Source organism: Pseudophryne corroboree, chromosome 10 (assembly GCF_028390025.1).
Source record: "Pseudophryne corroboree isolate aPseCor3 chromosome 10, aPseCor3.hap2, whole genome shotgun sequence".
In the NCBI taxonomy this organism is placed as follows: domain Eukaryota; kingdom Metazoa; phylum Chordata; class Amphibia; order Anura; family Myobatrachidae; genus Pseudophryne; species Pseudophryne corroboree.
The window spans coordinates 172,298,175-172,312,062 of NC_086453.1; the positions used below are offsets into that span (position 1 = coordinate 172,298,175).

At 46.7% G+C, this 13,888-nt stretch overlaps 1 protein-coding gene and 2 pseudogenes across 1 annotated transcript in view; all 3 read left to right on the forward strand.

Annotated features, from left to right (window-relative positions):
- The window catches only part of EFHD2 (EF-hand domain family member D2), a 171,876-nt gene that overhangs the window by 142,177 nt on the left and 15,811 nt on the right, over positions 1-13,888 (forward strand). The gene's annotated exons all lie outside the window — the stretch shown is intronic.
- On the forward strand, positions 3,067-3,185 carry LOC134967875 (5S ribosomal RNA; annotated as a pseudogene).
- Positions 4,572-4,690, forward strand: LOC134968072 (5S ribosomal RNA; annotated as a pseudogene).

Consider the following 13,888-nt stretch of genomic DNA (forward strand, 5'->3'; position numbering starts at 1 on the left):
GGAGTCCCCAGCATCCACTAGGACGTTAGAGAAAATAAGATTTTACTTACCGGTAAATCTATTTCTCGTAGTCCGTAGTGGATGCTGGGCGCCCGTCCCAAGTGCGGACTTCTTCTGCAATACTTGTATATAGGTATTGCTTAAATAAGGGTTATGTTATGGTTGCATCAGGGTTTATCTGATGCTCTGTTGTTGTTCATACTGTTAACTGGGTAAGTTTATCACGAGTTATACGGTGTGATTGGTGTGGCTGGTATGAGTCTTACCCTGGATTCCAAAATCCTTTCCTTGTACTGTCAGCTCTTCCGGGCACAGTTTCCTTAACTGAGGTCTGGAGGAGGGACATAGAGGGAGGAGCCAGTGCACACCAGTATCCTAATTCTTTCTTAAAGTGCCCTGTCTCCTGCGGAGCCCGTCTATTCCCCATGGTCCTTACGGAGTCCCCAGCATCCACTACGGACTACGAGAAATAGATTTACTGGTAAGTAAAATCTTATTTTTTCTCTTTCATTTCCTTACATGCACATGAGGAATATATCCACATACCATCTGCCAATACCAGGACCCCACATTTGCCTAGCCTGGACAGCAACATACAGCCAGGACCCACCAGATCCAACTCGTGATTGAACTTTTCCAAATAGGTCACATTCAAGGAACAGGACACATCGCTTTTATTACCATTTCATCATGGATGTGGAGTCCAGAATTCCAAAGGGGTGACTATTCCATTCTAATTCATGCTCTAACTGCAGTTGTCAGATATTACATATGTATTTTTTATGAATTGCACTTTGAGATAATTTTATAAGAAAATATTTTATTAATAATTTTTAGTAATAAATATTCATATTATATTTCATTTGTTTTTGTACTCTTTCCTCAAAGCAAGCGCAGTGTCCCTTCATTTATGCTAATGTTTGTCAGTATGTCCAGTCTGTGATTTTTTAAAAGTCCATTCACAATGCAGGTATTCCCTGCTTATCAGTCTGTGTCAGCAAAGGATGTGCTGCTCTGATCCTGCATTTCTCCGGCAGGGTCTACAGGCTATCCACAGGATAACAATGGGATATGATGGAGCGACAGCGGATTGGCACCAAACGATCACAAGCTTTCAGTCCTCCCAGGATGCAATAGGCTCGTCCATATATCCAGGAGCCGGATCATGGTCATAGGGCTGCAGTGTATGGCAGCTCTAAGCTTTCTTATTTTATTTTTTATAGTCCTACTACGGTTTTTTGAGTGATCTTTCCTAACAGCGTCTTACATGCATATTGGAAAGAGTCGCTCCAACAACTCTCCGCCAGGTCGCAACAACGCTTACCCACGAGTACAGTGCTATCTCGACGGGCGTCTGTGTCGGATATAACTAGCAGGTCCAGCAGACGTTACCAGGCTGTGGCCGGAGCACAGGGAGAAGGTAAGGCATCAGTTTCACTTAGTAGGGGAATACGGACACAGCCGCACTGTATTGGGAGGAGACTACCAAACAGTAGCTGGCGAGCCACCACCACGGGTGCTCCAGCGCCGGGCCTTAGGGATCATAAGGCACCAGGATTAGCATGAGGCTGCGATCCCTAGGGTTGATGTCAGCGGTGGGGAGTCAGACACTCTCCTGGTCGCCCCCCCCCAGTTCATGACCAGTTTCCGCTGAGTCGCCCGCCATGAACTGATTGCTTCACTTCCGTCTCAGGCACTACTACGAGGGGTCTCGGTCACAGCATAGGCCGCTGCGTCTGTGTACACTAAGTTACGTCTGCATGCACAGGGGTTCACTGAGCGTCTTTGTCCACTATAAGTTCCCGAAGCGGCAGGCTACACTAGTAGCGTCTGGATACACTCAGCGTTTGGTAATGTATTGATCGATCTTGGAAATGGGGTGAGTCTCCCTGTATCCCACTCTACGGAGTACGGGTTATACAGCACTAAAATTCTATCTACTTTTGTTAGTATGAATAGTTAGCTTTAGTGCCTATTGCATATGAGTCTGTGTACATTACTGTGGTTTTCTTCGCAATGCGGCTGAATACGTTAAATAACTGTATAGAACAGAATTCAGTAAATGTACTCCTACATACTTTGAAATGTGTTTGTAGTTGATAATATGCTCATATGACTAATATATAACATGACTGACTGCTAGTGTGATTGCTGACTTAATATAAATGATTGTCGATTGATCTTCTGATCCTCAGTGCTGGTGCATGGGTAGTGTCACACATGATATCACTTTAGGAAAAAGTGGTTACAGTCACAAATTGTGTAGTTCACTGTGAAAGTGCTGATTATCATATCTAAGAGTGGCAAAGGTAACGAGGGTACACTTACAGTAACACCAACACTCATATATTGTTGTTTTGCAAAAACTGTATTATCCTCTATGATCTGGTACAGGATGGTTTATGTGTAAAATGGTTTGCTGTTTAGCATAATACTTCCCTGATCTACATCAGGTATAGATAGACCCATTGGGGTGATGTTTGCACAAACCTTGTCCAGTTAAGCTGAAAAGTTATTTCTTACACTATTAACCCATGCAGCTCACTACTTGCGGTATATCCCCAACAGCTTCTCCAATAAGACAAGCTGATGAACCGAAGGTAAAGAAATCATTGATTTCACAGACTACACATGATAATCATCAGACAATGAAAGCTCTATACTCTACTTCAAGCATACGAAGAACAGGTAAAAGGTATCAGCTAAATGAATAAGCTGAATAAATGAGAGCAAAAAAGGCTAGTCTGTCAATAAAGGCAGCAGAGCCTGGGGTAAAAATAAGGCACCTGTGGTTAAACGTTCCAAAGGACCTCTTCACGAGGGCAGAATTCAGGAAAAAGGTTTGGGTTACACCCAATAAAATAGAATAACCGGTAAATGGGATTCCAATATTTTTTTCCAGCTGGAAACTTTAAAATAGGGAAGTGCCTCCCAAAATAGATATGCATGTCATGATAGTGCAAAAATCTATATGGCCTCTGCTGTCAAAAGAGGAATGGTTTTCTAAAAAGACCATATTCTCTTTGTCTGGGGCAGTCATAAGGCCAGCCATGACTTGACCTTGCAATCTACGGCTACACCACACTGGATAGGCCCAATCTCACTAGATCTTGGAAGCTAAGCAGTGTTGGGCCTGGTTAGTTTTTGGAGGGGAGACCACCTTGAAATACCAGGTGCTGTAGGTACATTGGGCTGAGGTACTGGAAGACAGGTTTTAAGCGCCTGCAAGTGAGCAAGAATTCCATATAGCTCATATGGACACAAATGTTCTAGGGCATTAGCAATAACAATAGCTGTTTGCAGAGCAGTTTGGCTCACATACACGGAAAGCTGATTCAGAATCTAAGAAGGTTCTGGAAACTTTGCCTTGGCTGGAAGTTTCTGTTTGGGAAGGAATCAACAGTTATCTTGGAGTCAGAAACAGACTCCAAGAATGTCACGTTTCCTTCCACATATAACCCCAAACCTAGAGGTCCGGTTTCGGCCTTGTCGGTCATAAAGGAACATAACAGCCCCAAGAGGGCCAGTTTCCAAACCAGAAGGGGGCCGACTTCTTCAGTTTGCATAGATCTGGTAGTAGTCTACAAACAGATGCCTGTGTGCAAGAAGCGGTATCTCTGGGTTATGCTTTCCCTTCTAGAAGCATCCTCATCGAAGGTTCTTCTGTTTCAGCCCGTCTCGGGTAGAGGCGTAGGCGAGGGATTTACATGAAGCAGTTCAGAAATTGCCTTAGTTAGGAATAGTCATTCCGGTAACCCATGCACAATGGGGGGGTTTACTCCAACCTGGGTCAAAAAAAGGATCCTTCGCCCCATTCTCAATCTCAGAAAGTCTAAACAGATAAATTTGGGTACCACGGTTCACATGGAGACATGGCACTCCATAGTTGGTGGGGAACCAGTAGAATACATAGTATTCCTGGTTAAGTCAGGAATCTTACCTTCAGGCTCCTATTGCACTGTCCATCAGTGTTATCTCAGGGTTACTATCCTTCAGCAACATTTCAGTTTTTAGGCCTTACCCTTTGTGTTAGCCACTGCTCCAGAGTATTTACCAAAATGATTATGACAGTTTATCTCCGCTAGCAGGGGATAAGAAAATTGCCATACCTTGACCACCTTTTTATCCTGGCACAAATACAGGAAATGTTTCTGTGCCATCTACAACACTAAATAACTTGTCTGCAGAGGCACGGGTGGTTCATAAATTGGCAAAATCATCTCTGGTTCCGTAACAACAGATGGCTCACGGTGGGGCTGTACTGAATTTAAATCTGCAGAAAACAGTTACCTCGGAACAAGGTGCAGTTAAGGACTCAGGAATTGTTACACAGTCAAACAATATCAATTCACTCAGAAATGCGAATTATGGGTTTGATGGTGAATAGACATGGTGGAGTGGCACAATTCCACTCAAGACCTCCATGTTTTTCATCTACAGCCACATCACACTGGATATGCCCAATCTCATTTGATGTTGGAAGTTAAGCAGTGTTGTGCCTGGTTAAATTCTCTGATAAGAGACCACCTGTGAATACCAGGGGGTGTAGGTGGGCCAGATGGACAATAACCATCTACAGCCATACCACACTGGATATGCCCAATCTCACCTGATCTTGCAAGCTAAGCAGTGAGGGGCCTGGTAGGTACTTGGATGGGAGACCACCTGGGAACACCAGGTGCTGTCTGAATAACACAAACAAGTACGTGGTACTGGCAGAAAGGGTAAGAAAGTCAGTAGCCTGGGGGCTACAGACATTCCATCTAAGCCAGAGGACACCCTTTTGGATATCAGGTTGGGAGATCCTGACAACAAATGCCAGTCTTCAGGGCTGTAAGGGCCATTGTCCGGAAGATTATGATTCCGGGGACCATGGGCCACAGAAGAGAGTTGCCTGCTAATAAACCTGTTAGCACCTCGGGCCATATACTGGGTCCTGATTCAGGCACGGGACATTCCTAAAGGAAAACAGGTCCAGATCCACAAGGACAAGGAAATGTCAGTAGTGTACCTCAACCTTCAGAGAGGAACACGCAGCTAAACAGCAAGGAAGGAGGTAAGTCACATACTAAAGTGTGCAGAACTCCATCTTCCAGCCTTGTCCACAGTGTTTGTTCCAGGAGTCCTAAACTGAAGAGCAGATTTCTCAGTCAACACACCATTCACGTAAGCGAATGGGCTTTGCACCTTAAAGTCATTTCAGACTCAGGTAGACAAGTGGGGTTGGCCCGAGATAGATCTCATGGAGTCCCATCTGAACAACAAAGAGCCCATAATCGGGTCAGGAACAAAGGATCAGGGAGTGATCTTTGTGGACATCTTTCTAATGGGAATTTCATTTCACTTATGTGTTTTCTCAAATCATCCTGCTACCCAGAATAGTGAGGAAAATAGGAAAGGAGGCCGGGATTCTAATAGCTCCGGCATGGCCCAGAAGGTGTTGGTACACAGATCCGCATAAATGTTGAATACCTTTTCTGTTTCCTCTACGCCCAGATTTACTAATGCAGGGCCCTTGTTAACACAGATATCTGGATCGACTGTCTTGACGGCGTGGCTCTTGAAGTCTATATCCTGAAGTCCAGAGGATTCTCACAGATGCTCAGAGCAAGGAAAATTTCCTTGGCTCGTATTTATCACCAAATATAGCAAGACTATATTCATTGGTGCAATGGAAGAGGTATGGACCCAAAATCTTTCAGAGTTTCCAGGGTTCTAGCATTCCTTCAGGCAGGAATGGATAAAGGTTTAAGGGTGGCTTCCTTCAGAAGGCAAGTGTCAGCATTGACTGTATGGTTCCGAAAGAAAAATTGCCAAATTGCAGTATGTGCGCACTTTTTTCCAGGAAATGCTGCACATTAAACCTCCCTTTGTTCCTATTACAGTGCCTGGGGATTTAAGTCTAGTCCTCAAAGCCCTTCAAGTTGCTCTGTTTGAACCACTAAATTAAGTGGATTTTAAATGGTTGACAGCTAAAGTTCTCTTCCTGCTGACTATGGCATCAGCTAGAAGAGTGTCAGATTTAGGAGCACTGTCATGTTAATCTCCTTGTCTGATGTTTATCCAGATAAAATAGTTCTCAGAACTACGTCTGGGTATCTTCCTAAGGTGGGGTCTAGATTTCACCTTAATGAAGAAATTGTAGTCCCGTTTTTTTTAGGAATCTGGATTTTCTGCGGGAGATGCGTCGCTGGACGTAGTCCGGCCATTAAGGATCTACGTGGATCGTACCAGTGCCATCAGAAAGACAGATTCTCTCTTTATTCTCTACGGATTTCACAAGAGGGGATGGCCTGCTACTAAACAGACGCTAGCAAGATGGCTTTGAATGACAATTTCAGAAGCATATTCTCAAGCTGATCTCCCTGTTCCTGCTAATGTCTCTGCTCACTTTACACGTAAGGTAGGTCCTTCATGGGCAGCACAATATGGGTGCTTCAGCAGAACAGATCTGTAAGGCAGCCATATGGTCTTCCAATAACACATTCAATAGACATTATGCCTTGGATACTTTGGCCTCTAATGATGCTGAATTCGGGCGTAAGGTTCTCCTATCTAATCAGGAGCGTCCCCACCACTAAAAATTGCTTTGGGAAGTCCCAATGTTATCCTGTGGATAACCTGTGGAAACTGCCGGAGAAATATACGTTATGGTAAGAACTTACCGTTGATAACAGGGATCCCACCCTGACGCACCTGATTTGAGACTCTTTATACTCACTAAACTTTTCCCTCTTGCATGGAAGGGTGTACATGTGTGTTCTTCTCGCCTGAATAGGGTTCTACATATTGCTCCTGCCTAAATGCTTTGAAATACAACTGATTTGCCTGAGCCAGGGGGCGGGGATATATGGACGAGCCCGTTGCATCCTGGGAGGACTGAAAGCTTGTGATTGTTTGGTGACAATCCGCTGTCGCTCCATCATATGCCATTGTTATCCTGTGGAAACCTGTGGACATAGGAGAAATACCGTTATCAACGGTAAGTTCTTACCATAACGTATATTTTCCATTCTCAGTCACTGGCAGTGCAGGGAATGAACAGGTGCCTATTCATAAGTTACACATAAATCAAAGCGACTGTCGTGAAAAACTGCTCTTCACTCCACACCAAAAGCATTTCCCATCACAGATAGTGTACAATGGTTGATGATTCGTTCAGCTTGGAGGTGTTACTGAGACCATTTTATGGTCGAGAAGATGTGAAACAACGGGCAGAAAATTAAATTTCTCTTACGTCCTAGAGGATGCTGGGGACTCCAAAAGGACCATGGGGTATAGACGGGATCCGCAGGAGCTTGGGCACACTGAAAAGACTTAATCTGGGTGTGAACTGGCTCCTCCCTCTATGCCCCTCCTCCAGACCTCAGTTAGACTTTGTGCCCAGGACTGACTGGACACTCACAGGGGAGCCCTCCTGAGTTTCTCTGGAAAATACTTTTTGTTAGGTTTTTTATTTTCAGGGAGAAGCAGACATACTTCTTCTTAGGTAAGGGCCCTGCTTCTTGGCTACTGGACACCATTAGCTCCAGAGGGTTCGATCACTTGGTGCGCCTAGCTGCTTGTTCCCGGAGCCACGCCGTCACCCCCTCACAGAAGCCAGAAAAAAGAAGTCGGGTGAGTATGAGAAGAACAGGAGACTTCAGGACGGCAGAATACTTCAGTAACGGAAGGTACAGCACAGCGGTAACGCTGTGCTCCATGCTCCCACACACATCACCAACGGTAGTTACAGGGTGCAGGGCGCTGGGGGGCGCCCTGGGCAGCATGTTACTGAGGTCGGGGACCGGCAGAAGGCTTTCGGTGCCTCGGCACCGTTTCTTAAACCCCCGCCGGCATCTTTTTCATTATCAAATTTGGCGGGCCGAATCGCGCCGGGAAGGGGGCGGAGCTTCGTCCCGCGGCTCACAGGCGCCATCTGCTCCTTCAACACGCGGCTGAAGGAGACGCTGCCGGGACCTCCACATTCCTCTCACAAGTAATGGGGAGATATTCAGAAGGGGGGGGCCGCAGTGTGGTGCTTCTTATCATTATAAATTAAGCAGCGCTGGGTACATATATCTTTTGTCGGGATATATGGGCGCTGGGGTGTGAGCTGGCATACTCCCTCTGTGTCTTCTATCTGGGCTTCATTGTGGGCCTGTCACCTAGCTAGGACGTTCTGTGTGTATCTGTGTGTCGGTACTACGTGTCGGCATGTCTGAGGCTGAATGTTATTCACCAGAGTAGGTTATTGGGGGAGCGGATGCGGGGCTAGATTTGGGACTGTCGACGCAGCCAACACCTGATTTACTCGCATTGCTCAGTACGATAAATTTGAATGTAGCTTCTTTATCAAAGAGGATGGATAAGTCTGAGTCACAGACACAGGTGTGGAAAAAGTCCATGGAATAGGCGTTGTCTCAGGTACAGACCCCATCTGGGTCGCAAAAGCGGCCATTTACTCAAGTGGTAGATACGGATACCGACACGGACTCTGATTCCGAGGTCGATTTCACTGAGGCTGCTTTACATCCACGATTAGTTAAGAGTATTCAGTACATGATTGTGGCTATAAAAGATGTTTTACACATTTCTGATGAACCTGCGGTACAGGAAACAAGGATTTGCTTGTTTAAGGGAAAAAAACCTGAGGTGAAGTTTCCCGCCTCTCATGAAATGAATACTCTTTGTGAAAAGGCTTGGGAGATAAGAGGTGGCAGATTCCCAAGAGGATTTACATGGCATATCCGTTCCCCTCTGATGACAGGGAAAAATGGGAGGCGTCTCCAAATGTTGACAAAGCTCTATCTCGCTTGTCTAAGAAAGTGGCGCTTCTGTCTCCTGACACGGCAGCTCTCAAAGATCCGGCGTATCGCAAGCTGGAGACGTTTCTGAAGTCCATTTTCGCTAATTCGGGTGCATTGCTCAGACCTGCTGTGGCGTCAGTATGGGTGAGTAGTGCTATTGCTAAATGGACTGAGAATTTAGCTAATGATATGGATACCCTTGATAAAGATAATGTTCTTTTGACTCTTGGTTATATCAAGGACGCTGCAGATTACCTGAAGGATGCGGCGAGGGATGTCTGTCTCTTGGGATCAAGAGCCAATGCCATGTCGATATCAGCCAGGAGGGCGTTGTGGATCCATCAATGGAATGCTGATGCCGACTCCAAGAGGGCTATGGAAGCGTTACCCTTCAAAGGTACTGTCTTGTTTGGGGACGGCTTGGCTGACCTGGTCTCGACCGCGACTGCGGGTAAGTCCTCTTTTCTTCCTTATGTTCCCACACAACAGAAAAAGGCACCACATCAGCAGATGCAGTCCTTTCGTCACAATAAATACAGGCGTGGAAAAGGTTCGTCGTTCCTCGCTTCAAAAAGTAGAGGAAGGGGAAGGAAACCACCTGCAGTGTCAGGCGCCCAGGACCAAAAGTCCTCCCCTGCTTCTACCAAGTCCACCGCATGATGCTGGGTCTTCCCTGGGGGAGTCCGGACCGGTGGGGGGCCTTCTACAAATATTCAGTCTGATTGAATCCAGACCAGGGATACAAGCTGGAGTTTCGGGAGATACCCCCTCACCGGTTCTTCATTTCGGCGTTACCAGTAGCTCTTCCGGACAGGGAGGTGGTGCTGGCAGCGATACAAAAATTGTGTCTACAGAGGATCATTGTTCTCGTTCCCTCGTCCCAACGGGGGGAGGGGTTCTACTCGAGCCTCTTTGTTGTGCCGAAACCGGACGGTTCGGTCAGACTAATTCTAAATCTAAAATTTCTCAATCCATACTTGAAAGTTTTCAAGTTCAAGATGGAATCTCTTCGAGCGGTAATTGCCAGCCTGGAAGGGGGGATTTTATGGCGTCAGTCGACATAAAGGATGCCTACTTACATGTCCCGATATGTCCTTCACATCAGGCCTTCCTCAGGTTTGCGATACAGGATTCTCATTACCAATTTCAGACGTTGCCGTTTGGTGGAAATCCTCGGAGCCGTGGAAAGCCCAAAGTCATGGCGGAAATTATGGTTCTCCTTCGCAAACAAGGGGTTACAATTATCCCGTACTTGGACGATCTCCTGATAAAGGCGAGGTCCAAGGAACGGTTGCTGAGAAGTGTAAATTTGTCACTGTCGGTTCTGCGACAGCACGGTTGGGTACTCAATTTGCCAAAATCTCAGTTGATTCCGACCACTCGGCTGCCTTTTCTGGGCATGATTCTGAACACGGATTTACAGAAAGTATTTCTTCCAGAAGAAAAAGCTCTGGAACTGCAGACGATGGTCAGGGAACTTCTGAGGCCGACGAGTGTGTCGATCCATCATTGTACTCGGGTTCTGGGGAAAATGGTTGTGGCGTACGAAGCCATTCCATTTGGCAGGTTTCATGCCCGGGTGTTTCAGTGGGACTTGCTGAGCAAATGGTCCGGGTCTCACCTGCACATGCACCGGAAGATAAGTCTATCTGCCAGAGCCAGAATTTCTCTCCTGTGGTGGCTACAAGATCATCAGCTCCTAGGGGGAAGCCGGTTCGGTATCCAGGATTGGGTACTTCTGACAACAGATGCAAGTCTCCGGAGCTGGGGCGCAGTCACCCAAGGAAGGAACTTCCAGGGGAAATGGGCGCTCCAGGAAGCTTGTCTCCACATAAATGTTCTCGAGTTAAGAGCCATTTACAACGGCCTGCTGCAAGCAAGAAGCCTTCTTCAGGGTCGACCTGTCCTGGTACAGTCAGACAACATCACAGCGGTGGCACATATAAACCGTCAAGGCGGAACAAGGAGCAGAGCGGCAATAGCGGAGGCCACAAGAATCCTACGCTGGGCGGAACAACACGTGAGCGCCCTGTCAGCAGTCTTCCTACCGGGAGTGGACAACTGGGAAGCAGATTTCCTCAGCAGACACGATCTCCATCCGGGAGAGTGGGCTCTTCACCAAGAGGTATTTGCAGAAGTGACAAAACGTTGGGGAATTCCGTTGATCGACATGATGGCGTCTCGTCTCAACAAGAAGCTCCCGAGGTATTGTTCCAGGTCAAGGGACCCCCAAGCCAGTGCAGTGGACGCCCTGGTGTCTCCGTGGGTGTTCCAGTCGGTGTATGTGTTCCCTCCACTTCCTCTCATTCCAAAGGTACTGGGGATCATTCGACGAGCAAGGGTTCAGGCGATTCTCGTCATTCCAGATTGGCCAAGAAGGGCCTGGTACCCGGATCTTCAGGAATTACTGGTGGAAGATCCTTGGCCGCTTCCTCTAAGAGAGTACCTGTTGTTGCAGGGTCCATGCGTGTTTCCAGACTTACCGCGGCTGCGTTTGACGGCATGGAGGTTGAGCGCCAGATCTTAGCTCGTAAGGGTATCCCCAGGGAGGTCATTCCAACTCACATTAAGGCTAGGAAGGAGGTTACGGCAAAACATTATAACCGTATTTGGAGAAAGTATGTTTCCTGGTGTGTCTAAAATGGCTCCTGCGGAAGAATTTCACTTGGGGCGCTTTCTCCACTTTTTACAGGCGGGAGTAGACGCAGGCCTGAAATTAGGTTCCATCAAAGTGCAGATTTCGGCTTTGTCTATTTTCTTTCAAAAAGAATTAGCTGTCCTCCCAGAAATTCAGACTTTTGTGAAAGGAGTAATGCATATCAATCCTCCGTTTGTGCCTCCTGTAGCTCCATGGGAGCTTGATGTGGTCTTACGGTTTCTCATGTCTTCCTGTTTTGAACCTTTGCGTAAGGTTGAATTGAAATTTCTCACTTGGAAGGTAGTTATGCTGTTGGCGCTGGCGTCTGCCAGGCGGGTGTCAGAGTTGGCGGCCTTATCTCATAAGAGCCCGTACTTGATTTTTCATTCGGATAGGGCGGAATTGAGGACTCGTCAACAATTTCTGCCAAAGGTGGTTTCTTCATTTCACATTAACCAACCTATTGTGGTCCCGGTGGCTACGGAAGCTGTGGCGATTCCAAAATCTCTGGATGTTGTAAGAGCGTTGAAGATCTACGTCACTAGGACAGCTGCTGCCAGAAAAACTGAGGCGCTTTTTGTCTTGTATGCTTCCAACAAAATTGGTAGAGGATGCTGGGCGCCCATCCCAGTGCGGACTGTTACTTGCAGTGTTTTCTTGCTAGTTAAATTAGTTTATACACGGGTTGTTTATTTCTTGGTTCAGCTTGTTGCTGTTGTTAATTCATACTGTTATCTGGTTTAATGTTACTCTGGTTGTACGGTATGTTTGTGGTGTGGGCTGGTATGTTGGTAGCCCTTAGTTTAAACAAAAATCTTTCCTCGAAATGTCCGTCTCTCCTGGGCACAGTTCCTATAACTGAGGTCTGGAGGAGGGGCATAGAGGGAGGAGCCAGTTCACACCCAGATTAAGTCTTTTCAGTGTGTCCAAGCTCCTGTGGATCCCGTCTATACCCCATGGTCCTTTTGGAGTCCCCAGCATCCTCTTTGGACTAGGAGAAAAGGATTTATCGGTAAGTACCAAAATCCTATTATTTTCCAGCCGCATGTAATTCTTATACAACACATTTCAACATACTTATATTTCAAGCTTGCAGAACAATATCTACTAAAAAACTGGACATCATTTTTGTTGTGCTTCCCATACATACATGAAATGGGATACTTCAAGAGGGACCTTCTTAACGAGTCTACATGGTGGAAATAACATTTCTATTAAGGATTGGGAGGTCAGCACTATGCTTAAGTGGGGCTTCCATCCTGCTAATAGACACATTCATTATTGTCACAATCTGCAGACCCCGGTCGGTGGTGGCGGAGGAGCCCTGCACTGCTGGCATTCAAGAACTGTTTACTGAAAGCATACGTACTCACTGCAGACCCGCCATCTTCTCTCTCCCACCGGGACTGTTCATCTGGGGAACCGCAGGGCTGGATACAGTGTTGCTCCTGTGCTGTGCTCTATACCCTGAGTCTGTGCCATTGCTGCTGGTATATGTCGGGATCTGGACCCTTATTGTCACCGGGTCTTGGGAGCTAATACCCATGGGCGCACTTTCTAGCTGAGAGGACACCATCTTGAGACCGTGTGCCTAAGGTGCTACAGCTCTGGACATGGAGTGGTTTCTCTCCTGTACTCCCCCAGTAAGTACACATTTTACTGCTACTGTATTGCTATATTCCCGATGCCGGGACCTTACCACTGCCTTTGTGGACCAGTGAAGCTGCCACTTATTCAGGGAACTAGTCACTTATAAATGAATCGCTGAGTCTGAACATTTGCATTGCCATTCCCCACTGTGTTCCGACTCGGGCTGGTTTAGTGCTGCAGCTCCTGACTGCTGCTGGCAGTTTGTCTATTCAGCATTATTCTATTCTGAATTCTAACACTGCCTGCTGATATTGCCTGGATGGGGCAGCTGTTTTCCTGTTAACTTACCTGGACTCTGATCCTGTCCTGATATCCTGCTCTGTTGCATACCTACTACTGCTCTCATTATATTATTGTTACACTCCTGAAGAATTATACTCTACCTGCAGCTTGGTGATTATTGTTGTTGTGCGACTCTTCTCCCTCCGGAACTGTTCCTGATCCATCGCCTCAGCAGCCTGAGTCCTATAGTTAGGTCCGATCATGGTGAAGGGTGGTCAACAGCGGGGGCTGTGGCGAAACTGGAAAATTTTGCTAGATCTTCAAAAATGTATCAATCAGCCAGGTAGGAAGACACCAATCCATCCTCTCCTGCATTGGAGGGTGATGCCTCTGGACCAGCTGAACCTGTACGTTCTACCCAGCAAATATTGCAGGCCATCTCTGCGTCTGAACAGAGGGTTACTGATAAGATTGGACAAGTGCAAGTGGATGTCTCTCTGCTTCAGCAAGATTTACAGAAAATAAGGGAGAGAGTGGGCGAGACTGAACACCGGATCTCGGCTCTTGAAGATACTACGTCTCCTTTAAA